The following is a 27,436-nucleotide window of genomic DNA, read 5'->3' on the forward strand; positions in this document are numbered from 1 at the left end:
TGCACACCCGTTGCCCCCCGCGCCGCCTTTCCTCGCGCCACGTGCCGCCCCTGCGTCCACGTCGCCGCTTCCCCGGCCCGCGCTGGCCCTCTCCTGGCCTCTCCACGTCGTGCCGCCACCTCCCGAGCCTCCACGCGTGCCGCCGGCATCGCCAGCTCCTACTCACGCATGCTGTGCCTCTCCCGGCCTTGAAACATGCTCAGCTGCTGCTCTGTGATCTTCTTTACTCAACCGAGCACCTCTATTCCACGGCATTTCCTCTCCTCGAGCGCAGCTTCTCGCCGGACCTCCACCGCACCCTCTGGCCGCTGTCGACAGCCACCCACGCTGTTTGCCCTCCCCGATCCAGTGCTCCTAGAGCACCGCCGTGACCCACTGGTGCTTTCCAGCCTGCCCAATCTCTCTCTCGTGCACCGGAACGACCGGACCACTACGCCGGTGAGCTCAAGCTTCCGCCGCCGCTCGGCCTCGCCGTCATCCCGTCGATCCACCGCCCCGTAACCCTGGCCAAGCCCACCATCAGCACCACATCATTGCGTAGAAGCTCCCTGACCACTTCCCCGCCACCCTCTAGCACTCCGGCCATCGGAACGCCGTCGACGTCCCTCGGACCTCCGCCGCCTGCCCCTGTTCGTCATCGTTACACCGCCTCGGCCCCTCTCTTCCCCGACACCGGCCACCCCCGAGACCGCCGTGAGACCCTGAGCATTTCCCCTCACTTGCCCCTCACCGCCGGTGAGCTCTCTCGCCAGAATTTGATCGGCATCGATCGGACTTCCTGTGTAGTCCGGCCAGGGACCCAATTGCGAAGCTTCAAAACTTTCCAAGGGCCTTTCTGTAGGAAACCAATACCCCTCTCCAAATTCAAATCAGTCAACTTGTAAAATCCATAGGAATGTGTAGAAAAATCCAAAAATTGCCAAACTAGTTTTGTTGGAATCTAGAACTCTAATTCTACGACTTTTGTTAATAAAGTCTGGTTTGAAACTAAATACTTTTTTATTTATTTTAAACTCTAGCAAAAGGGTATCTTGTGCATAACTAGTGCATGCTAGCTCTTTTTCCTGTGATTTTTGGTGTGTAGTATGTTTAAGGTGAGTACAAGCTTGTGTAAAAATTTCAACCCCAGTACTGAATTTCAACCCCAGTACTGCACCCTAACTTTAGCTAATTCAATTTTGTACAAATCAAGCTTGAGAGGATTTAAATTTTATTTAAACATGTTCCTAAGCTTTTCATGCTTAGTTCTTTTTACCATATGTTGATATATTGATAGTTAATTCCTAATTAATTTTTCAAGAGTTTATAACACTGTTTACCTAAGATTTGAATTTAAACCTAACATTTGAACTAAATTCAAATACCCTAGTATCTATTTTCAGAAAATTATGAAAAATCCATAGTAAGCTTATCCACTAGGAATAAACTTATCCACAAAAATTCAAGGCAATAGCCTTTATGAATTTCAAACTAAAAATCAAACTTGTTAATCTATTTCAATTAATTCAACTAATTAAGGTAATTGGATTAGAGAGCCAATAATAGGTTTATGTTTAACCCTCTTGCTTTATGAGTTTGAGTGTATTAACCTGTTGGATTGCAACTTTATTGTGAAATAAAACTCGAGAACCATCTAATCAAACCATTGCATATCATGTAGAGTCAACGATACTCGGCGACGGAGACTACGAGCTAGTCCCGAAAACTGAGCAAGGATTTTCTGAAGACCCAGTGAGCGTCGTTGAGACTTTAACTGAAGCCCCGAACCAAATTTTGAAAATCTTTGACACTCCTGCCCCCAGCCCCGCTCAAGAAGGCAAGCCCCGGTGCATAACCCAGTATTTCAAATTACTACATTAAGCAATCTTATGATGAGTAATACTGAGATATGCTTTAAAAAGACTCTACCTTGCTTGAGTAGTTATAGGTGCTTACCTAGAATGGTTAAAGGAACTAGAATCTGAAAGCTAAAATATGAAATTAAGGACATACTTTTATTGCTTTTCAGCTGAGACAAGACCTAAAACCCCATTAAAGCCTTCATGGTCTAGTTATGGGCTAAGTATACCTAATCCCGAGTAAGCCTTGTTGAGTATTAGAATACTCAGCCTTGCAATATGATTTTATTTCAGGTAATGTCCCTGAAGACTCTACCCTTCCCATACCTTGGCCCTATGCTCTGCCTGATGGTTGGTCCGTGGAATGGGACCCGTCCCCGGCCAACACCGATCATACCGAGTGATGTCATGCCAGGGCTTAGCATGATGTCCGTACTGGCGACGTGTATTGTTGTCGTATTTTAAATTCCGCTGCCGTGAACTTGAAACTTTAAAACTGGTTTGTAATAATTTCTATCAGTTTGGAACTTATGCTACCTTTGGAAACTTTTGTAATATAAATGCCTGTGATGTAAAATATGATGGCGATTGTATCTCTGGACTCGCCTTCGTACGAGGTACCTTGTTTGATCCTGCTTTCGGTGGTTTATCGGGACGTTACCCGACAGGCCAAGGGGTTACACCGTTTGAAGTATGATTGGAGCCCTTGAGAGAGAGGACTTGCGTACTTGCGCTAGTGTAATTCAGGTTGGTTCTGCCACAGCTGGTATCAGAGCTGTAGGTTTACTCTTACTACTGCAGCAGCTTTTAAAAATGTTTTCAGGATAAAGACTTGCTTAACAAATGAATTTATGAAGTATGTTGGATTCTTTAAGGTTGGTGCTTAGAACGCAAAGCCCTAGGGATTTATATGGGAGTAATCAGTTGGCTATTAGTATATATGTGTGTATAGTCACTCTAACTTGCAGCACTACTTTGGGTCAAAACTTAAATTTATGCATAACCCAACTTTATATTTTATAACGACACCTTCGATGGTGAGGTAAGAAGGTAAGGATCCTCAGCCAACTGAGGGAGCTTGGCCTTCCCGTCCGTGATGCAAACCGAACGCTGTTTCTCAAGCAGTAGCCTACTTGAGATGCTGTCAATATATCAACTTAGGTTCAGTATATTGGGAGTATATGGTTCGGCCCAGGGTATGGCGATCGCTGTTCATACCCCCGCATTTTGCGGTACCCCCGTAAATACGTTGTTTCGATAATTTATGCGAACGTTGTCTGTACGGCGGTAATGGTACAGATGCTATTTCTATAGTGAACAGTACTATTTGGGGACGCTTTCATGTCGAGCTGCCATGAAAGGTTCATATATTGTGAATATGGTTTTCTGCAGGTACACTAACCACGATTAAGAGGTTAAGATGGATAGGACTCAACGACTAGATATTAGTGAGAGACGTATGTGTCACGCCACCAAAATTAACCCCGTAAGTCCGAGGATATTCGGCAATTGTTTTGGTTGTGAGGTCGAATAGTACGTGCATGCATAATCCATTAATAAACAAAATGAATGCTTGAATATGTTGTTCTTTTAAGGACAAGTAGAGTGTTGTTTACCTCTAATATGGTTTTAATAGGATTCTTGTGACAGCCTTAATTGGATTTTCAGTATTCTTCCAAATCTCACCATCTGAATTCTTGTTTCAGATGGCGGCTCCATCAAACCTCTTCTGGGATCATGCAGGGCACCTCCATACCGATGCCTTGCACTGGGAGGGTTTTCCCTGACTTTTATGGGAGTCACTTAGTCTATTCTTCTATACCGAGCCTCCCCAGTACAATGGAGTGGAGTATAGAGAGGAAGGTGTTCCCCAGTGCAGAGTCAAGATGGCCATTCCTCAGCACCCTTTTTGTTCTCAGTGGCAGCCCATCGAGGTCAATGTGGTTGGTTATTGTCTTGTCGACACCATTGAGACTGCAGCTCTGGAGGCCATCCATATCTTCTACAACCAGCATCCCATGGAAGTTGCAGGGCATCCCTTTGGCCTATTCCCTACAATAGATTCTGGTGATCCTGAGTAGAATTTTAGGATAGCCCATTATGGTCATATGCTGGGAGATTCAGCTGAAGAAATGCTCCGTGGTACCATCAGGTTCATGAATGTCCAGCACCACTATCAGCTTCTGCTACGTCGCGATATGGGTCAATTGATTGGCATAGCTCAAGGTCATTATCGCAATGCTGATCGATAGGTTACTCAGATAGTGGAGCTTGAAGCCTTGGTCACGGAGAAGGAGGAGATTATCGCAGCACGTGAGGAGACTATTCTTCACCGGGAGGATCAGATCAATGAGAGTGATGCAATAATCACTCAACGCAACACGATCATTGAGTTCCTCCAGGAGCAAATTCATGACCTTATCCTTGAGGTTGATGACGCCCATGCTCACATCGACGAACTTCAGCAGCAGCTAGTACCTCCTGCTGTACCTGTAGCCCCTGAAGGTGGAGAAGAAGACCTAGAGGAAATCGAGGGAGTTTCTGATCTCGACTCCGAGCATGGAGACCCAGAACCCAATCCTCAGCCAGATCACTCCTCTTCCGGCAGCCAATCCTCTGTAGGCAACCTCGACGATTTTTATTCCATCTAAAATCGTCGATCTTTCAGATGTACCTAGTGTAGAATGTTGTGACATAGGTAGTAAGTAGCCTACCTAGACCTAGAGCCACTTGTTGTAGTATATGTGGCATGTGTACATATAGCTTAACCCATGGCAGTTGAACCACCCTGATGTACGATGTTAAGAACACCCAGTATCTGCGTTGTAATCTAATCCTTGAGTTCTACCATCTAGTTCAATATCTTTGCATCTAAAATGAGTTGGTTGAATGAAATATGTGAACTACATATCTGCTAGCAGTATATCATCTGAAAATAGGAGTAAGAATATGGTTGATAATGGATATCTCCTTTGTTTCAGATGGTTGGAGCTACTCGTGGAACCTCGGAAGGTTTTCGGTCAGACCAAGCTAGCGGTTCCCAGCAACCGCCCCCAGCCCCACCAAATCTAGCAGAGGTCATGGCCCGATAGACAGAACTCCTCAACCAGCTAGTGCAGGCTCAGATGGGCCAATTTCATCACCAGTCCCGAGGTTGTGATGAACATCCATCGGCTAATTACCAAGAGTTTCTCAGCACCCAGCCCCCACTGTTCCATAAGGCTGACGAGCCCCTCGATGCTGACGCATGGCTTCGTACCATAGAGCCTAAGTTCGCATTGTCGTCCGTACCATGCTCAGACAAGAACAAGGCTCTCTTTGCAGCCCAACAACTTCGCAGCACTGCCCGCATATGGTGGGATCATTACCATGCCATGCAGCCGGCTGGTCATGCCATCACCTGGGATGAATTTCGGACCGCTTTCAGAGCGCACCACATTCCAGAGGGACTTATTGAGCGAAAGCTCAATGAATTTCTGAACTTGACTCAGGAAACCCGCACTGTTATGCAATATGCACAGGTCTTCAACCACTTATGCCAGTATGCGGGTTATCATGCAGACACTGATGCCCGCAAACGTGATCGTTTCCACCGAGGCCTGAACACCAAGCTTAAGGAATGACTGAATCTGGTAAAGGCCGACACCTTCAATGAGTTGGTCAATTTGGCCATCACCCAAGAGGACTCAATCTCAGCCCACCGGGCAGAAAAGAAACGGAAGACACCCACTGGATCCTCAACTGCGCAACCGCTGAGGTATCGGTTGGTCCTAAACACCGCTACCCGAGCACCACCTCGAAACAATATACCAGGCAGATGGGTAGCCCGACCACCCCAGCAAGCTCAATTCAATCGGCCACCGACACCACAACCCCAGTAGCAATAGCAGCAAGGCCCGCGGCCGAGCTTTCTGCCATCCAACTAGGGAAACAACAACTATCGTTGTTTCAATTGCGGCAGCCCGTCCCATTTCATTAAGGATTGCCCCCAACCCCGAAGATCTTTCCAAGGGCAAACATCCAACCTGAACAACAAGGGCAAAGGCAAGAAGCAGATGGTACAAGTCCGCCAGGGAAGGGTGAACTTCACCACTCTCTCCGAACTCCCCGAGTGTGCGCCAATAATGACGGGTACTTTCTCTATCAACCATCAACCCGTGATTATACGTTTTGATTCTGGTGCCACCCATAGTTTTATCAGTTCAAAATGTGGGACAAAAATAGGCTTGAATCTTTGTCCTACTAGTGGCGCCTATACGATAGCGACTCCTGGCGGTAAAATTTCCTCAAACCAAGTTTGTAGAAGTGTGCCAATTCAGATGGGTAGAAATCTGGTGAGAACAGATTTACTATTATTGGACCTAGAAGGAATAGATATGGATTGGATGACTAGGTACCGAATATCCTTAGATATCTTCTCCCGAACTGTGGAGATAGATTCACCTGATCATGAACCTACTATTCTTTATCTTCCATAATGGGAATGCAGTAACTCTTATGCCTATGCTATAGAAGGGATCAAGTTAAAGGACATCCCTATTGTCTGTGAATATCCAGACATCTTTCCAGATGATTTGCCTGGAATGCCCCCGGACCGGGATATTGAATTTGTCATAGAACTACAACCCGGCACAACTCCCAAATCTAAGAGGCCCTATCGTATGCCACCCAATGAACTGGCCGAGTTAAAAATCCAACTCCAGGACCTCCTTGATAAGGGTTACATCCGTGTGCTTCACCATGGGGTTGTCCAGCCCTATTCATGAAGAAAAAGGACAACAGCTTAAGGCTATGTGTAGATTATCGCCCTCTCAATGCGGTGACCATCAAAAACAAGTATCCTCTGCCCCGCATTGACATTCTCTTCGATCAGTTAGCCGGAGCCAAGGTATTCTCTAAGATTGATCTTCGTTCCGGCTATCATCAAATCAAAATCAAGTCAAGTGACATCCCAAAAATAGCCTTTTCTACCAGATATGGACTCTACGAATATCTGGTTATGTCATTTGGTCTTACCAATGCTCCAGTATATTTCAAATATCTCATGAACTCTATCTTCATGCAAGAACTCGACAAATTTGTTGTGGTCTTCATTGATGACATTCTGATCTATTCCAAGAATTTGGAAGATCATGCGAAACATCTCCATGTTGTTCTTCAAAAATTAAGAGACCACCACTTGTATGCCAAATTCTCCAAGTGCAAATTCTGGCTGGATACCGTTAAGTTTCTGGGACATACCATCTCCAGTGACGGTATATCCATTGATCCCAATAAAGTACAAGAAGTGATGAATTGGAAACCTCCAACATCAGTCCACTAGATCCGCAGTTTTCTTGGTCTAGCTGGCTATTATCGTTGTTTCATTCCTGACTTCTCAAGAATAGCCAAGCCTATGACTGAACGATTAAAGAAGGGAGTTAAATTCTCCTGCGATCAGAAATGTGAAGATGCATTTCATACCCTCAGAGCACATCTTACCACTGCCCCAATTTTAGCTCAACCTGATGTCTCAAAATCTTTCGACATCTATTGTGATGCTTCGGGAATCGGACTTGGTTGTGTGCTTATGCAGGACAACCGAGTGATTGCTTATGCATCGCGAGCGATCAGGACTCATGAACAGAACTATCCTACCCATGATCTTGAACTCGCAGCTGATCCATGCACTCAAAATTTGGAGACATCATCTGATGGGTACAAAGTGCCATATCTATACTGACCACAAAAGCCTCAAGTATATCTTCACGCAAACAGATCTAAATATGAGGCAAAGACGCTGGCTAGAGCTTATCAAAGATTATGACCTAGAAGTACACTATCATCCAGGAAAAGCCAACGTCGTTGCGGATGCACTTAGTCGCAAGGCACATTGCTCTTGCTTATCAGTAGAGGCTTTCAGTGAGACGCTTTGTTGGGAGATGAGAAAGCTCAATCTTGAGATCATCCCTCAAGGCAGCCTGAATCATCTCTCAATTGAAGCTACACTTTGGGGTCAGAATCATCAAGTAGAAGATAGCACAAGGAGAAGAAAAGTACAAGTGTTTTCGAATAGACCACGAAGGAGTTCTATGGTTCAACGAACGTGTCGTTGTACTCAAGGACCATAAGCTTCGTAAGCAGATATTGGACGAGGCCCACTTGTCCAAATTCTCCATGCACCCTGGCAGTACTAAGATGTACCAGGATCTGAAACAAAACTTTTGGTGGACTCGTATGAAACGAGAAATCACAAAGTATGTCTCGGAGTGTGACATCTGCCAAAGAGTTAAAGCCAGCCATCTCAAAACTGCTGGTATTCTTCAACCTTTACCCATTCCTTCTTGAAAGTGGGAGGATATCAGTATGGACTTTATCGTTGGCTTACCCAACACCTCTCAAAGACATGATTCCATTTGGGTAATCGTTGATCGATTAACCAAGACTGCCCATTTCCTTCCCGTGCATACTACATATAATGCCAAAAAGTATGCGGAGATCTATTTAGATCAAATCGTTCATCTTCATGGAGTGCCCAAGATGATCATTTCTGATCGTGGAGCACAATTCATCGCTCGGTTCTGGGAGCAACTTCAATATGCTCTTGGAACTAAGTTAATCCGAAGCTCTGCATATCACCCTCACATAGACGGACAAACTGAAAGGTTAAATTAGATTCTGGAAGATATGCTTAGAGCCTGTGTACTTCAGTATGACAAGAATTGGGACAAAAGCTTATCATTGGCAGAATTTTCGTACAACAATAGCTATCAGACAAGTCTCAAGATGGCCCCGTTCGAAGCATTGTACGGTCGCCGATGCCGAACTCCTTTGAGTTGGTCACAAACCGGCAAACGTAAAATCTTTGGCCGGACCTTGTCACTAAAGCTGAGGAAAAGGTGAAGACTATTCAAAATAATCTCAAGGCTGCCCAATCCCGACAGAAGAGCTACGCTGACATACGAAGGAGACCGTTACAATTCCATATGGGAGACTTCGTATATCTTCGAGTATCTCCCACTCGAGGTATTCAACGGTTCGGCGTAAAAGGAAAACTTGCTCCTCGATACATCGGACCCTTTGAAATTCTCGAAATCTGTGGACCCGTAACTTACCGTCTTCAACTTTCTCCTCAGTTAGCGGCCATCCATGACATCTTCTATGTATCTCAACTTAGGAAATGTGTCAAAGTTCCTACCAAGATCGTCGATCCTCAAGCTATCGAAATCGAATCTGATCTAACCTATACAGAACATCCAATCAGAGTGCTAGACACTAAAGAGAGAAGCACTAGAAGAGAAACTATCAAGATGTTCAAAATTCAGTGGGACCATCACACTGAAGAAGAAGCGACTTGGGAAACCGAATCCTATCTTCAACGAAATTTCCCAGATTTCCTTCAAATCAATTCCCAACTATGATCGCTCAATTCCATTTTGTTCCAGAATCTCGGGACGAGATTCTTTTTAGGAGGGAAGGCTGTGACATTCAGGTACTAGGATTATAAGCACACTAAATTCTAGTATAAAGTGTGCATGTTTGATCTTGTGTATGTGTGTTCATATTGAATGCAAAAAGGGAAAAAGGACATTTATGTAATTCTGAAAAAATATAGGTCCTTTAGTGTTAAATGGGTGAGAATGGGAGGTAGAATCCAAATATATGAAGGTTGTTTTGCAAAAGTCAAGAACTTGCTTTTAAATCGTAAATATAGATGAAACTACACATAGGATGTAAGTGTAGTGTACTTTTTAAATAGGATTTAATTAAAGTTTAAAACTTTGCCAAGTTTTATGTTAGTTTCAAATCCTTAGCTCTTTTGCAACTGAACCTTAAAGCAAAGTTGTAGATCTTATTGAACAATACACTTTTTCTTTTGGACACTTTTTCATTTAAGCTATGGTTTGAAAGTTATCCAGTCTTTACAGTGGAGTCCCTACACTTTCGGGAAATTGTAAACAGGTCCCCTTCATCTACCTCAAGCCCCCTCCTCCTCTGTTTCTTCTCTGCGCCGCCCCGCCGCCCTCGCCGGCCATGTGTTGCACACCCGTCCCCCCTGCGCCGCCTTTCCTCGCGCCACGTGCCGCCCCTGCATCCGCGCCGCCGCTTCCCCGGCCCGCGCTAGCCCTCTCCTGGCCTCTCCACGTCGCGCCGCCGCCGCCCGAGCTACCATGCGTGCTGCCAGCATCGCCAGCTCCTGCTCGCGCGTGCTGTGCCTCTCCTGGCCTTAAAACATGCTCAGCTGCTGCTCTGTGATCTTCTTTACTCACCCGAGCACCTCTATTCCACGGCATTTCCTCTCCCCGAGCGCAGCTCCTCGCCGGACCTCCGCCGCACCCTCTGGCCGCCGTCGATAGCCACCCATGCTGTTTCCCATCCCCGATCTAGTGCTCCTAGAGCACCACCGCAACCCACTGGTGCTTCCCAGCCCGCCCAATCTCGCTCTCGTGCACCGGAACGACCGGACCACTATGCCGGTGAGCTCGAGCTTCCGCCACCGCTCGGCCTCGCCGTGGTCCCATCGATCCACCGCCCCGTAGCCCCAGCCAAGCCCACCATCAGCACCACATCATTGTGTGGAAGCTCCCTGACCACTTGCCCGCTACCCTCCAGCACTCCGGCCACTAGAACGCCGTCGACGTCCCTCGAGCCTATGTCGCCCGCCCCTGTTCGTCATCGTTACGCCGCCTCGGCCCCTCTCTTCCCCGACACCGGCCACCCCCGAGACCGCCGTGAGACCCTGAGCATTTCCCCTCACTTGCCCCTCGCCGCCGGTGAGCTCTCTCGCCGGAATTTGATCGGCATCAATCGGACTTCCTGTGTAGTCCGGCCAGGGACCCAATTGCAAAGCTTCAAAACTTTCCAAGGGCCTTTCTGTAGGAAACCAATACCCCTCTCCGAATTCAAATCAGTGAACTTGTAAAATCCATAGGAATGTGTAGAAAAATCCAAAAATCGCCAAACCAGTTTTGTTGGAATCTAGAAGTCTAATTCTACAACTTTTGTTAATAAAGTCTGGTTTGAAACTAAATACTTTTTGATTTATTTTAAACTCTAGCAAAAGGGTATCTTGTGCATAACTATTGCATGCTAGCTCTTTTTCCTATGATTTTCGGTGTGTAGTATGTTTAAGGTGAGTACAAGCTTGTGTAAAAATTTCAACCCCAGTACTGCACCCTAACTTTAGCTAATTCAATTTTGTACAAATCAAGCTTGAGAGGATTTAAATTTTATTTAAACATGTTCCTAAGATTTTCATGCTTAGATCTTTTTACCATATGTTGATATATTGATAGTTAATTCCTAATTATTTTTTCAAGAGTTTATAACACTGTTTACATAAGATTTGAATTTAAACCTAACATTTGAACTAAATTCAAATACCCTAGTATCTATTTTTAGAAAATTATGAAAAATTCATAGTAAGCTTATCCACTAGGAATAAACTTATCCAAAAAAATTCAAGGAAATAGCCTTTATGAATTTCAAAATAAAAATCAAACTTGTTAATCTAATTCAATTAATTCAACTAATTAAGTTAATTGGATTAGAGAGCCAATAATAGGTTTATGTTTAACCCTCTTGCTTTATGATTTTGAGTGTATTAACCTGTTGGATTGCAACTTTATTGTGAAATAAAACTCTTAACTCGAGAACCATCTAATCAAACCATTACATATCAAGTAGAGTCAACGATACTCGACGACGGAGACTACGAGCTAGTCCTGGAAACTGAGCAAGGATTTTCTGAAGACCCAGTGAGCGTCGTCGAGACTTTAACTGAAACCCCGAACCAAAGTTCGAAAATCTTTGACACTCCTGCCCTCAGCCCCGCTCAAGAAGGCAAGCCCCGGTGCATAACCCAGTATTTCAAATTACTACATTAAGCAATCTTATGATGAGTAATACTGAGGTATGCTTTAAAAAGACTCTACCTTGCTTGAGTAGTTATAGGTGCTTACCTAGAATGGTTAAAGGAACTAGAATCTGAAAGCTAAAATATGAAATTAAGGACCTACTTTTTATTGCTTTTCAGCTGAGACAAAACCTAAAACCCCATTAAAGCCTTCATGGTCTAGTTATGGGCTAAGTATACCTAATCTCGAGTAAGCCTTGCTAAGTATTAGAATACTCAGCATTGCAATATGATTTTATTTCAGGTAATGTCCCTGAAGACCCTACCCTTCCCATGCCTTGGCCCTGTGCTCTGCCTGATGGTTGGTACGTGGAATGGGACCCGTCCCCAGCCAACCCTGGTCATACCGAGTGATGTCATGCCAGGGCTTAGCATGATGTCCGTACTGGCGACGTGTATAGTTGTTGTATTTTAAATTCCACTGCCTGAACTTGAAACTTTAAAACTGGTTTGTAATAATTTCTATCAGTTTGGAACTTATGCTACTTTTGGAAACTTTTATAATATAAATGCCTGTGATGTAAAATATGATGGCGATTATATCTCTGGACTCGCCTTCGTACGAGGTACCTTGTTTGATCCTGCTTTCGGTGGTTTATCGGGACATTACCCGACAGGCCAAGGGGTTACACCATTTGAAGTACGATTGGAGCCCTTGAGAGAGAGGACTTGCGTACTTGAGCCGGTGTAATTCAGGTTGGTTCTGCCACAATACGTGCCAATACAGTTGGGTAGTAAGGTAATAAAAACTGATTTGGTTTTACTCCCATTAGAGGGTATGGATATCATACTTGGGATGGATTGGATGACAAAACATATGGTGTTGTTAGATATCTCTTCCCGAGTTATTGTGATTGACTCACCATATAATGGAGCCACTACCCTCTATCTACCTCGACAAGAGTACTTCAACTCTTGTGTGTATGCAACCACAGACATCAAATTAGAAGATATTCCAAGATCTTCTTGATAAGGGTTTCATACGCCCAAGTGCTTCACCTTGGGGATGCCCCGCTCTCTTTGTAAAGAAGAAGGACAATAGCTTAAGGCTATATGTCGATTATCGTCCACTCAATGCGGTCACCATCAAAAATAAGTACCCTCTTCCCCACATTGACATCTTGTTTGACGAATTAGCTGGAGCCAAAGTCTTCTCTAAGATTGATCTACGCTCTGGTTATCATCAGATCAAAATGAAGCCTAGTGATATTCCAAAAACGGCTTTCTCGACCAGATATGGACTTTATGAATATCTGGTTATGTCTTTTGGACTCACTAATGCACCCGCATACTTCATGTATCTTATGAATTCAGTCTTTATGCCGGAACTTGATAAATTCATCGTAGTTTTCATTGACTATATTCTAATCTACTCTAAGACTAAAGAAGATCATGCTAATAATTTACGTGTCATTCTTCAACGACTACGTGATCACCACCTTTATGCTAAATTCTCTAAATGCGGATTCTGGCTTGATAGTGTGAAATTTCTAGGGGCATACTATCTCCAGTGAAGGCATATCGGTTGATCCCACTAAAGTTCAGAAAGTTATGGATTGGAAGTGTGACATCCAGGTAATGAGATTCATAAAAATTAAACCTTGGATGTAATAGACATAGATGTTAAGGGTGTATTTGAAAATTCTCATGCTTTATAAGTCTTTATGTGTAAAGTGTGTGCTTTGGATATGATTATATAAGCCCTTAAGTAAGGATAAGGGCCTCTGTGTAAAAAAAATCCAGGTTATAGGGTCTTTGGTGCAAAAAGTTGAGAAGTAAAAGTAATTTTTATGCTTACTTGAGGACCTCTTTGTAAAATTGCTTGTCATCATGACCTTTCATGAATATTTGCAAACATATCAAAATTTTGGTTAAAATTTCATTTGGTAAGGACATGGGTGATTTAAATTTTACCTTGCTTAAAATTCAATTTATACGGTTGCAAACTTTGAGTTTTTGATTTTGAACCTTAAAGCAAATATGTAGAGTTTGAGAAACTCTACAACTTTCATGTTGGGCTTTTTCTCAGAAAACCCCTAGATTAGAGGAAAAAATCTGATTACTGCAGGGTCCCTGTAACTTTTAAATTTTGCAAACGGGTCCCTGGATCTTTTCCCTCTCTTCTTCTTCCTCTGCACCCCTTCTGCTCCCCTGCTTCCACTCTATCGCCGGCGACAGAGCGTCTCCCCTGGCCGCCGCCCTGCAGACGCCGCCGTCCACCTCATGCTCAGCTCGCGTCCACGCGTCGTCGTTCTCCTATCCTAGCCCTGCTCCCCTCTCTCTGCTGCACCCCTGCGCGCGTGCCACGATGACCCGAGCGGTTCGCCGGCCGCCACGTCGTCGCCGTCATTCCCTGCCCACGCTTATCCTCTCGTCTTCCTTCTTCTACTCAACATGACCAGGAGAACGCAGAGGACCCATTTACGCTCTCTTCCCCTTTGCCAAACACGCTGTTAGCTCTTTTGCCTCCGCCGCCCCTTTCTCCTCTCCGGCGAAGTACGGGTCGCAGTGGGCAGCCCTCACCGAGTGTTCCTCACACCCATCGACCACCGTAGTAGCCTCCTAGTGCCCTGTTGATTCTCGCCAACCCCTCGGTGCCTCCCAATTCCGGTCGGAATTTGGTTACCGACGAAGCGCCGCCGCCGCCGCCTCGGCCTCACCGTGGAGCCCCCTCTCCCGGCCTTCCTTAGCCCAATTTGACCCCGGCCTGAGCTCCACTACATCCCCAGGAAGCTTCCCGACCTTTCCACCATCTTCCACAAGCCCCGGGGTACTGCCCCCACCATTCCACCTCGCCGCCGGCCGCAAGCCTCCGTCGCGCCACCACTCCGAGTCGTCTCTCCTCGATTCCAAGCCAGCTCAGGTGCGCAAGGAGCCTTTGGTGCTCCCCCGCCCCTTTGTCCTCACCGCCGGCGCTTGCCGTCGCCGGAGCAAGCCGGTCAACCCCGCGCCTCTGCCTTGACCGGGGGAAAGGACTGCGGGATTAGAAGAGAAAGGAACCCAAGGGGTTTTGTGCAAAGGGTTAGACCCAGAAAAATAGTGCTGCCTAAGGACTTCTCTGTAATGATGTTTGTTATTTTATGTGAGTAGTGTTTCTATCTTGTGAAATTCATAGAAATTCGTAGGAATTTCCAAAAAATATCAAATAAATTTTGTTGGAAACTAGATTTCAAACCCTACAGATTTTGTTAATAAAGTTTGCTATGAAACCAAATAGTTTTGGATCTATTTTATATTCAAAGTAAAACGGTAAAAGGTGCACAACTTTCACATGATGGCTTGATTGCTTGCAATTTTTGGTTTGTAGCCTCCTTAAGTTATGTGTAGGCTTTGGTGAGGGTTTCCAACCCAGCAATGTTTTGTAGTTTGAGTTCTTTTGAACTTGGGCTTTTTAATTTGAAATGTTATGTATTTAATTAAATGTATTCCTTAAGTTTATTTTAACTAGATTTCTTTAACCTGGTTTGAAATGTTAATAACCCGTGTCTAGTTAAATTTTCAAGATTTATAATTCTTTTTGTCAGAAACTTAAACCTAATTTTGAAATTGGTATTCAAATTCAAATATTTCGGCTCCTATTTCAATAACTTCGATACTGTAATCATAATCTAAATATGAACATTAACCCAAAACTAAACCTCCTTTTTATATCCTAAAGTTTATGATATTTTATGCATGTTAACTATTTTGATTGCAACCTTATTATGAAATAAAACAAAAAGAATATGCATTTCATAACCCTATATTTTTGCATATCATATAAAACCGTTTACTCTCGTCGACGGTGACTACGAGTTGATCGCGGACCAAACCGAGGAAACTCCTGGAGATCCTGGAGACACCGTCGAGAATCTAACTGAAGCTCCGAACCAAGGTTCGGAAGACCTCGATCCTACTGCCCTCAACCCTACTCAAGAAGGCAAGCCCCGGTCATAAAACCTACTTTATTTACTCTGCAATTTATATTATTATATTTATCTCTGCATTAAGTTCTTAGGAATTGCTTGAAACCCTAGTTGCATTCTCCTAGGAACCAATGTATTGAATACTAGCACTTGAGTTCGGCTAGCTGCTATGCTAATAGGGCCGGTAGAAGTCGGGTGATTTCCTGTCACTCGCGCGATATAGGAGTTGTAATGCTTACATTCCTGTTATCACTATAAGGATGCCGGACGGGAGTTTTGTGAGGTATCATGGTTGAGGTGATACCCCATCTGTGTTGTTGAATTTGATAAGGTCGCAGCGTGTGGTGATTGGGGTTAAGCGTTTGAAAGTACTAACCACATGCCGCGAAATATGGTAAGCGGTAAGCCTAGTAGCCAATCGGCCCGAGGAGTGGACATACCTCCCACCACTCGTCTTGCTTCTTCTGGTTACTTATGTTCGACGTGTGGAAATACGTGTTGCAAGGGCAACCGGGAGTACGGGTTTTGTAGTCGCGCTACAGACGTACGTCCTGCACTTTGGAAGTGCGTATGGTCCTACAGTCGCTTGTGGTGGACCTGTCCATGAGTCGGAATGAAAGGCAAACGGTTGCTTCGGAACTATCGTTGGATGTTCCAAGCGTGTGTGTTAGGTGTACCTTGCAAGGTTAAATTCGATTCAGAATCGTCCGCTTCTCACGATGTTTGAGGCTGCTTGATCCCTTTGTCACATTGAGTAAAAAGAGCAATCATATTATAATATTCAAAAGGGATGAATGATCAAAGATGCTTGTATAGATTTAGATGCTCACCTAGAATGGATATTCAACTAGAACTTCAAAGCTAAAAGATGAAAATAAGGATCTACTCTTAGTTGCTTTTCCGCTGAAAATTTATCCCATGACCATTACCAGATTTCATGAGTTTAGTTATATGGATATGTATACCATCACCGGGTAAGCCTTGCTGAGTATTAGAATACTCAGCCTTGCTTTACAACTTTTGTTCAGGTAATGCTCCAGCTGACCCAGCTCTGCCTGTACCGTAGCCCTACCCTCTGCCTGATGGTTGGTCCGTGGAGTGGGACCCGTCCTCGGCCAACCCGGACCCCTCCGAGTAATGTCATGCAGGGGCAAGCATGACATCTGTACTGGCGACGTGTATCATACCGTACTTTAATATCACTGGTTGTTCTAAAACTTATGTCGATTTGTAATAATTCCCCGGTTGGGAAGATTATGTTACTTTTAAGCACTCATGTAATTTAACTGCCTGTGATGTAAAATATGATGGCCTTGTATCTCTGGACTCGCCTTTGTGTGGGGTACCTTGTTTTGATCCTGCTTTCGGTGGTTTATCGGGACGTTACCCGACAGGCCAATGGATTATACCGTTTGAAGCACGCCGGAGCCCACTAAAGTGGACTCGCGTACTTGAGCCGATGTAATTCAGGTTGGTTCTGCCACAGGAAGCCTCCAACTTCAGTTCATCAAATCCGTAGTTCCCTTGGATTGGCAGGATATTATCGACGATTCATTCTAGACTTCTCCAGTTCAAGCCTATGACTAAGCTACTCAAGAAAGATATTAAATTCCATTGGAATGATAAGCGCGAAGAAGCACTTCATACATCGAGAATGCTTCTAACCACTACTCCAGTATTAGCTCAGCCAGATAGTACCAAGCCTTTTGATGTCTATTGCGATGCTTCCGGAACCAGACTTGGTTGTGTGCTTATGCAAAACAACAGGGTTATTGCTTATGCTTCCAGAGTACTCTGGAATCACAAACAAAACTATCCAACCCATGATCTTGAGTTAGCAGCTGTTATTCACGCTCTCAAGATTTGGAGACATCATCTTATGGGCGCCAAGTGTAACATTTACACTGACCATAAGAGCCTCAAATATATCTTTACTCAAGCTGACCTAAATATGAGACAAAGGCGTTGGTTAGAACTGATCAAGGACTATGATCTTGAGGTACACTACCATCTCGGCAAGGCCAATGTGGTTGTGGATGCACTAAGCCGCAAGGCACATTGTCATTGCTTATCCATAGAAATCTTCAGTGAAACCCTCTGCTATCAGATAAGGAAACTCAATCTGGAGGTTATTCCTCAAGGTAGCCTGAATCTCATATCTATTGAATCTACCCTTCAAGATAGAATCATCATGTCGTAATTGCATGATGAAGGTATCAAAATTATCAAACAGAAACTATCTCAGGGAGAAGCGAAATATAGGTGTTTCCACACGGATCATCAAGGAGTTCTATGGTTCAACAATCGTATTGTTGAACCTAAGAATCATCAACTACGTAAACAAATCCTTGATGAAGCACATCTGTCCAAGTTTTCTATTCATCCTGATAGTACTAAAATGTACCAAGACCTTAGGCAAAACTTTTGGTGGACCAGGATGAAAAGGAAAATTGCCAAATACGTGTCCAAATGTGATACATGTCAGAGAGTTAAAGGCAGTCATCTGAAGGTATTAGGTACACTCCAACCCCTGCCTATTCCCTCATGGAAATGGGAAGACATCAATATGTATTTTATCATTGGTCTTCCCAACACATCTCAAAAACATGATTCCATCTGGGTAATCATTGATAGACTCACCAAAGTAGCACACTTCCTTCCCATGCATACAACTTATACTGTCAAAAAGTATGCCGAAGCCTATCTTGATCAAATTATTCGACTGCATGGTGTTCCTAAGACAATCATTTCTGATCGAGGAACACAGTTTGTTGCACGCTTCTGGGAACAATTGTAGTCTTCTCTCAGAACCAAGTTGATTCGAAGCTCTGCATACCATCCACAAACTGATGGACAGACTGAGCGAATTAATCAGATACTTGAAGACATGCTTCGAGCTTGTATCATTCACTATGGTATGAACTGGGACAAATGTCTAGCCTTGGCCGAATTTTCTTATAACAACAGTTATCAGTCCAGTCTTCAAATGGCTCCCTTTGAGGCGTTATACGGTCGAAGATGTCGAACTCCTTTGAGTTGGTCTGAGACTGGTGAACGCCAAATCTTCGGACCAGACTTAGTTACCAAAGCTGAAGATAAAGTTAAACTTATCCAAGAAAATCTTAAGGCCGCCCAGTCTAGACAGAAAAGTTATGCAGACCAAAGGAGAAAACCATTACAATTCCAAGTAGGAGATTATGTCTATCTTCGAGTATCTCCTGCTAAGGGTGTTCAGCGTTTCGGCATAAAAGGAAAATTAGCGCCTCAATATATCGGACATTTTGAAATCACCGAAGCTTGTGGCCCAGTGGCTTACAGACTTCGTCTTCCTTCTCAGTTGGCCACCATTAATGATGTCTTTCATATATTTCAACTCAAGAAATGCATCAAAGTGCCTACTGAGATCATTGAACAACAAACCATCGAGATCGAGCCTGATCTATCTTATATCGAACAACCCCTTCAAATTTTAGATACCAAAGAGAGAGCCACTGGAAGAAAGAAGATTAAGATGTATAAGATTTTGTGGGACCATCATACTGAAGAAGAAGCCACCTGGGAAACTGAAGATTATCTTCAGAAAAACTTTCCCAAGTTTCTTAAGAATCCTTAGGTATCTACTTTCCAAATCTACCATTCTTGTAATCTCGGGACGAGATTCCTTTTAGGGGGAAGGTTGTGACACCCTAGGTGTCAAAATTGTAAAACATTAGGAAAGAATGTGTAATGTATGTATTGAATTGAGTGAAATTGAGTGAATGTGTGGAAATAAGGACTTATGTGTAATTTTTCAAAAGTATGAGTCCTTTTATGCAAAATATTTGAATTAAAAATGTAACTTTCAAGTTTTACTAGGGGTTAAAGTGTAAAAGTAGTAGCCATCATAACATTGCATGAAAACTTGCAATTAAGTCCAAGGTTACATGAAATTTACCCTAATAAGGACAAAAACTTTAAAAAGTTTGAAATTAGTCCAAGGTTTTAAAATAAAGTTCTATCCTTTGAGTTTTTGGGTTTGAACCCTAAATAAAAATTGTAGGGCTTGAAAAGTTCTACAACTTTTATTTTGACCATTTTCTCATTTGAGGTATAAAACAGTGAGAAAACTTGACTTTACACCGAGGCCCCTGGAGTTTTTGGAGTTTACATCTCAGCCCCTGGCGCCCCCCTCCCCCTTCTTCCTCTGCTTCCCCTCTGCCGCGCAGCAGTGCCGCCGCAGGCCGCCGTGCCACGCCGCCCGAGGCTACCTCCTGCTGCAACGCCGCTCCACTCGTCGCCCACGAGCTCGCCCACCACCTTAGCCCCTCTCTGCTGGCCCTCCCCAAGCACGCCACGCCGCTCTGCCACCCGACCGAGCTGCCATCTTGCCGTCGCAGGCCGCCACCGCTCACCACCGCTGTAGCTCTGCTGGTGCCACCTCCTGCTCTAGTAGCTCCCATACGTCGCCTTCAGGCCGGCCGCCGCCCTAGTTCTTCTCCTCTGGCCTTCTCCCACACGCTCCATGTCGCCCTGCCTCTGCCCGAGCTCTGCCTGGTCGCCACCTCGCCGCCATCATGGCTAGCGCCCGTGCGTGCCTCCCCCATCTTTCTTTGCTGGTCTAAGACCTTCAATGGTTCCCTCTCCCTCAATTTCGCTCTCTCTTGCACTCTCATTTCACCCCGAGCTTCGAATCCACCGTCGCTGCTCGAGTTCTTCTCCGGCGACCTTCCTGCTCACCGTGGGCAGACCACCACAGCCCCTCCCAATCCACGACAACCCCCCCCATAGCTCCACCTCAACCCTGTGAAGCTCACCATCCTTCACTCGACTACTTTTGAACTTCGGCTTCGCCTTCCCGACGCTCACCGGTGTTCTTCTCCTCCGTCTTTGTCACGGTCACCATCGGTCACCTCTTTCCCGTAGCTATTAACCTCAATTGAATGCAGCAATGCATCACCTGTGGCTCACCGATGCTCATACGCAGGACCTTCGGGAAGTTGATCACCGGAGCATCGCCGTCGCCGTCGACCTCTCCGCTCGGTCTGCTGTGGGGACCCATCCAACCCTCGCCAAGGTGATCAATCAAATCGCCTTGTTCCCCTTGAGCTTCCCCCCAACCTCTGGACCGCCGTCGGTGAACCCCCTCGCCAGAACACTGCCGCAGCAGTCAAGCTCCATCGCTGCTGCCTCGGATCGCCATCGTTCCACCCCCTCCGGTTGACCCCGACCATCACATCACCCCCAGCGAGAATCGCCCTAGTCCCCTGTTCCTCCCTGGCCGGTTCCCCCTCGCCGCCGGCGACCACCATCACCGGGATTTGGCCGGCGAGTCTCGGCTCTCTTCCCCGATGAGCCAGGGATTTGATTGCATTGATTTAAATCTTTCTGAGGGCCTGGCTGTAAGATTCCAGTCCCTCCTCTCAATTCAAAATCAGTGATCTTTAGAAATTTGTAAGAATTCGTAGGAAATTCAGAAAAATGTCAAACCAGTTTTTTTTAATCATTGAAGTAAACTCTACAACTTTTATGTAATAACCTTGAGCTGGATAAGTGGATATTTTGAATTAGAATAAATACTAGGAAATGGGTGTGTTAATTAGATCTCTTGATCCATAGCTATGCTGATGCTGAAATTTGAAACATAGGACATGTGTCTCATGTATAGCTTTATATAAAATTTGTAGACTCAGAACTATTTCCTAACTATGATGTTCAAGTAACTTTGTTTCAAATTGATGAAAGCTTTAAGATTTATTCTAGAGCGAATCTGCTAGTATTTATAGCTGAAAATTTTACTTTAACCTTCTTTCAGCATGTGTAATCCATGATAAAATTTGAACATCAGTAGCATAGAGTAGCTTAAGTTATGAATTTAGGCTTAGATTCAAAGATAATTCATGAATAATAGTTTTGATTTATGAAAATTTATGAAATTAAATTAGAGTGTTACTTTTGAGTAGTGTAATATGTTCACAAAATTTCAACACAAGATCTAGTATAGAACTTCTAATATAAATAAATTAGGATCTTTTCCAATACTACTTAATGTAATTAGCTTAATTGTTTAGAGTAACTCCACATGTCGTTTTAATGAAGTTAGGTAATGTAAGTTAATACTCGATAAATGACTGCCCATAGAAAAGGTTAATTAACTTGTTGGATTGCAACTTTATCGTGAAGTAAAGTTCTTAAATCAACGACCATTGCTTCAAATCACTTCATATCATGTAGATTCGACTACACTCGCCGACGGAACCTACGAGTTGATTCCGGAACCCGAGCAGGGCATTTTGGAAGACCAAGTGAACGTTGCCGAGGAATTAATTGAAGCCCCGAACCAAAGTTCGGAAGTTATTGACATCCCTGACCCTACCCCAACCCAAGAAGGCAAGCCCTGGACATAAACTGCTATTTTTACTACACTGCAACTTATATATTCATGTATATCTACTTTTGCATTAAAGTTTCCAGGAATTGTATTGAAACTATAGTTGCATATTCCTAGGAACCTGTATTGAACACTAGAACCTGAGTCCGACTAGCTGCTAAGCTAATAGGACCGGTAGAAGTCGAGTGATTTCCTGTCACTCGCGAGCTTATAGGAGTTGCAATGTTTACATTCCTGCAACCAGTATAAGGATGACGAACGGGGTTGTGATTATGATTCATGACCTTGGCAAAAACCCCGTATGTGTCGATGAAAATTGGATAAGGTCGCAGTGTGTGGTAGCGGTGGTTAAGCGTTTGAAAGTACTAGCCACATGCCGCGAAATATGGTAAGCGGTAAGCCTAGTAACCACTCGGCCCGAGGAGTGGACATACCCCCCACCACTCGTAATTTGGTTTTTCGCACACGCACCGATGTGCGGGAGTATGTTCCGCACAGCGGACAGGAGTACGGTCATGTAGTCGCGCTATAGACGTACGTCCTACACATTGGATGTGCGTATGGTCCTACAGTCGCTTGTGGTGGCACTGATCTACGAGTCGGAATGAAAGGCAAACGGTTGCTTCGGAACAATCATTGGATGTTCCAAGCATGTGAGTTAGGTTTACCCTTGCAAGGTTTTGAAATTCGATTCAGAATTGTCCATTTCTCACGGAGATTGAGACTGCTTGATCCATTTGCCACATAGAGTAATAAGAGCAACCTGATGATGATCAAAGATGATGTTTGCTTAAAAAGTTCTACCATGCTTGTGTAGCTATAGTTGCTTACTTAGAATGGATAACCAACTAGAACCTGAAAGCTAAAAGTTGAAGTTAAGGATCTCCTCTTTGTTGCTTTTCAGCTGAAAACTATACCCCGAACCATTACAAGCCTTCATAGTCTAGTTACATGGCTAAGTATACTATGAAACGGGTAAGCCTTCCTGAGTATTAGAATACTCAGCCTTGCAATGTGACTTTTGTTTCCAGGTAATCTCCCTAAGGACTCTGCTCTGCCTGTACCATAGCCCTATGCCCTCCCCGATGGTTGGTCCGTGGAATGGGATCCGTCCCCGGCCAACACAGGTCCTTCCGAGTGATGTTGAGCTTGGGCTTAGCTCAATGTCTATTCCGCGACGTCTGGTAGTGTCGCATTGTATTTTCCGCTGCAGATACTTTAACTTTGAACATTGTTGTATAAATTCGTATTAGCTAGGTTTTGCTACCATATATGTTTAAATACTAATGTAATATTATGCCTGTGATGTAAAATTATCGGCGCTTGTATCTCTGGACTCGTCTTCGTACGAGGTACCTTGTTTTGATCCTGAGTTAGGTGGTTTTATCGGGACTTTACCCAACAGACCATGGGGTTTCACCGTTTGAAGTGTAGTTGAGTCCTTACGGCCTTCCGAGAAAGGATCAGGGCACTTGAGCTGGTGTAATTGAGGTTGGTTCTGCCACAGAGTTTTTCTCAATGAACACACCCAATCCACCCCATTAGACCCCAAACTCATGTTTTCAGGCGTTTCGGACCGTTTTGTTAGTGCACGAACTTTGGAGCAAAACGGGCCGAACTGGTACGATCCATGCACAAGCTTGGGTCATGAAGTTGCTTTAGACTTTTTCCAAGAACGCACCCGATCCATCCAATTTGAACCCAAACTCATGTTTTGGAGCATTTCGGACCATTACATTACTTCATGAACTTCCGTGCCAAACGGGCTGAACTAGTGCAGTTAATGCACAAGTTCGTGAAATGAAGTCGCGTCAGAATTTTTCGCAACGAACGCACCCGATCTACCCCATTGGTCCCCGAACTCATGTTTTGGGGCGTTTCGGACTGTTTTGCTACTGCATGAACTTCGGAGCAAAACGTGCCGAACTAGTGCAATTAACGCACAAGTTCGTGCAACGAAGTCGTGTCGGAATTTTTCACAACGAACCGTTTCGGACCGTTTTGTTAATGTATGAACTTCGGAGAAAATTATGCCGAACTGGTGCAATTAGCGCACAAGTTCGTGCAACGAAGTCACATCAAAATTTTTCGCAACGAACGCACCCGATCCACCCTATTGGACTCAAACTCATATTTTGGGGTGTTTCGGACCGTTTTGTTACTGCACCAACTTCGGTGCAAAATGTGCCGAACTGGTCCAACTAATGCGCAAGTTCACACAATGAAGTCGCGCAAGAATTTTTGGCAACGAACCCACAGATCCACCCTATTGGACTAAAACACATGTTTTGGGGCGTTTCAGATGGTTTTGTTACTGCACGAACTTCGGTGCAAAATAGGCCAAACTGCTACGATTAATGCATTAGTTCGTAGAACGAAGTCGCGTCGGAATTTTTCGCAATGAACGCACCCGATCCACCCTATTGGACTCAAACTCATGGTTTGGAGCGTTTCAGACCGTTTCGTTACTGCACGAACTTCGGTGCAAAGCAGGCCGAATTGGTGCGATTAATGCATTAGTTCGTGCAATGAAGTCACTTTGGAATTTGTCGCAACGAACGCACCCGATCCACACTTTTGGACTCAAACTTAGGTTTTGGGGCGTTTTGGACTTCACAAGTTTGTGTAACGAAGTCACGTCATAATTTTTCACAACGAACACACCCTATATACCTCGTTGGACCCAAAACTATATTTTAGGGCGTTTCGGACCATTTCGTTATTGCATGAATTTCGGTGCAAAACATGCCGAACTGGTCCTATTAACACAAAAGTTTGTGCACTGAAGTCATGTCGTAACTTTTCGCAACGAACGCACCTGATCCACCCTATTGCACTCAAACTCATGTTTTGAGACGTTTCAAACCGTTTCGTTAGTGCACGAACTTCGAAGAAAAATAAGCCGAACTGGTGCGATTAATGCATTCGTTCGTGCAATGTAGTCGCATCAGAATTTTTCACAACGAATGCACCCGATCCACCCCATTAGATGCCAAACTCATGTTTTTAGGCGTATTAGATCATTTCGTTAGTGCACAAACTTCGATACAAAACGGGCCGAACTGGTGCGACTAATGCACAAGCTCGAGTCACAAGCTCGTTTTAGAATTTTTCGCAATGAATGCACCTGATCCACCCTATTTTAACCCAAACTCATGTTTTGAGGCGTTCGGACCGTTTCGTCACTGCATGAACTTCCGTGCCAAACAGGCCGAACTGGTGCAGTTAATGCACAAGTTCGTGCAATGAAATCTTGTCGGAATTTTTCGCTACGAACGCACTAGATCTACCCCATTTGTCCCCAAACTCCTGTTTCGGGGCATTTCGGACCGTTTTGTTACTGCACAAACTTCGGAGCAAAACGTGCCAAACCGGTGCAATTAACGCACAAGTTCGTGCCATGAAGTCGCATTGGAATTTTTCGCAATGAACGCACTTGATCCACCCTATTGAACTGAAACTCATGTTTTGGGGCGTTTCGGACCGTTTCTTTACTGCACAAACTTCGGCGCAAAATAGGCCGAACTGGTGCAATTAATGCATTAGTTTGTGCAACGAAGTCACGTCAGAATTTTTCACAACGGACGCACCCCGAACCACCCCATTAGACCCCAAATTAATATTTTCGGGCGTTTCAGACTGTGTCGTTATTGCACGAACTTAAAACAGAATGCGTTGAACTGGTGCAATTAATGCACAAGCTCAGGTTACGAAGACCTTTTAGAAATTTTCGCAACGAACGCACCAGATCCACCCCATTTGAACCCAAACTCATGTTTTGGGGCGTTTCGGGGCATTTTGTTACTGCACGAACTATGGTGCAAAATGAGCTGAACTGGTGCGATTAATGAATTAGTTCGTGGAACGAAGTCGTGTCGGAATTTTTCGAAACGAACGCAAACGATCCACCCTATTGGACTCAAACTCATGGTTTGGGGCGTTTCAGACCGTTTCGTTACTGCACGAACTTCGATGCAAATAGGCCAAACTGGTGCGATTAATGCATTAGTTCGTGCAATGAAGTCGCATTGGAATTTGTCGCAACGAACGCACCTGATCCACGCTATTGGACTCAAACTCAAGTTTTGGGGTGTTTCAGACTTCACAAGTTTGTGCAACGAAGTCGTGTCGTAATTTTACACAATGAACACACCATATCTACCTCATTGGACCCAAAACTATGTTTTAGGGGGTTTCGGACCGTTTCATTATTGCACAAACTTTGGTGCAAAACATGCCAAATTGGTCCTATCAATACAAAAGTTTGTGCACTGAAGTCGTGTCGGAACTTTTCGCAACAAATGCACCCGATCCACCCTATTGGACTCAAACTCATGTTTTGAGGCGTTTCAGATCGTTTTGTTAGTGCATGAACTTCGATGCAAAATAATCCGAATTGGTGCGATTAATGCATTCGTTCATGCAATGTAGTCGCATCAGAATTTTTCATAATGAATGCACCCGATCCACCCCATTAAATGCCAAACTCATGTTTTCAGGCTTATTAGACCGTTTCGTTAGTGCACAAACTTCGGTACAAAACGGGCCGAACTGGTGCGATTAATGCACAAGCTCGAGCCACAAAGTCGTTTTAGAATTTTTCGTAACGAATGCACCTGACCCACCCTATTTTAACCCAAACTCATGTTTTGGGGCGTTTCAGATCATTTCGTCACTGCATGAACTTCCGTGCCAAACGGGCCGAACTGGTGCAGTTCATGCACAAGTTCGTACAATGAAGTTGAGTCGGAATTTTTCACTATGAACGCACCAGATCTACCCCATTTGTCCCCAAACTCATGTTTTGGGGCGTTTCGGACCGTTTTGTTACTGCACGAATTTCGGAGCAAAACGTGCCGAACCGGTGCAATTAACGCACAAGTTCGTGCGATGAAGTCACATCGGAATTTTTAGCAATGAACGCACAGATCCACCCTATTGGACTCAAGCTCATGTTTTGGGGCGTTTTGGACCATTTCTTTACTGCACAAACTTTGGCGCAAAATATGCCGAACTGGTGCGATTAATGCATTAGTTTGTGCAACGAAGTCACGTCAGAATTTTTCACAACGAACGCACCCGATCCACCCCATTAGAGCCCAAATTAATATTTTCGAGCATTTCGGACTGTTTTGTTATTGCACGAACTTAGGTACAGAATGCGCTGAACTGGTGCAATTAATGCACAAGCTCGGGCTATGAAGTCCTTTTAGAAACTTTCGCAACGAACGCACCCGATCCACCCCATTTCAACCCAAACTCATGTTTTGGGGCGTTTCGGACCATTTTGTTACTGCACAAACTTCGGTACAAAATGGATCGAACTCGTGCGATTAATGCATTAGTTCGTGCAATGAAGTCGTGTCGGAATTTTATGCAACGAACGCACCCGGTCCGCCCCATTGGACCCCAAGCTCATGTTTTCGGGCGT

This window comes from Panicum hallii, chromosome 3, assembly GCF_002211085.1.
Source record: "Panicum hallii strain FIL2 chromosome 3, PHallii_v3.1, whole genome shotgun sequence".
Taxonomy (NCBI): Eukaryota; Viridiplantae; Streptophyta; class Magnoliopsida; order Poales; family Poaceae; genus Panicum; species Panicum hallii.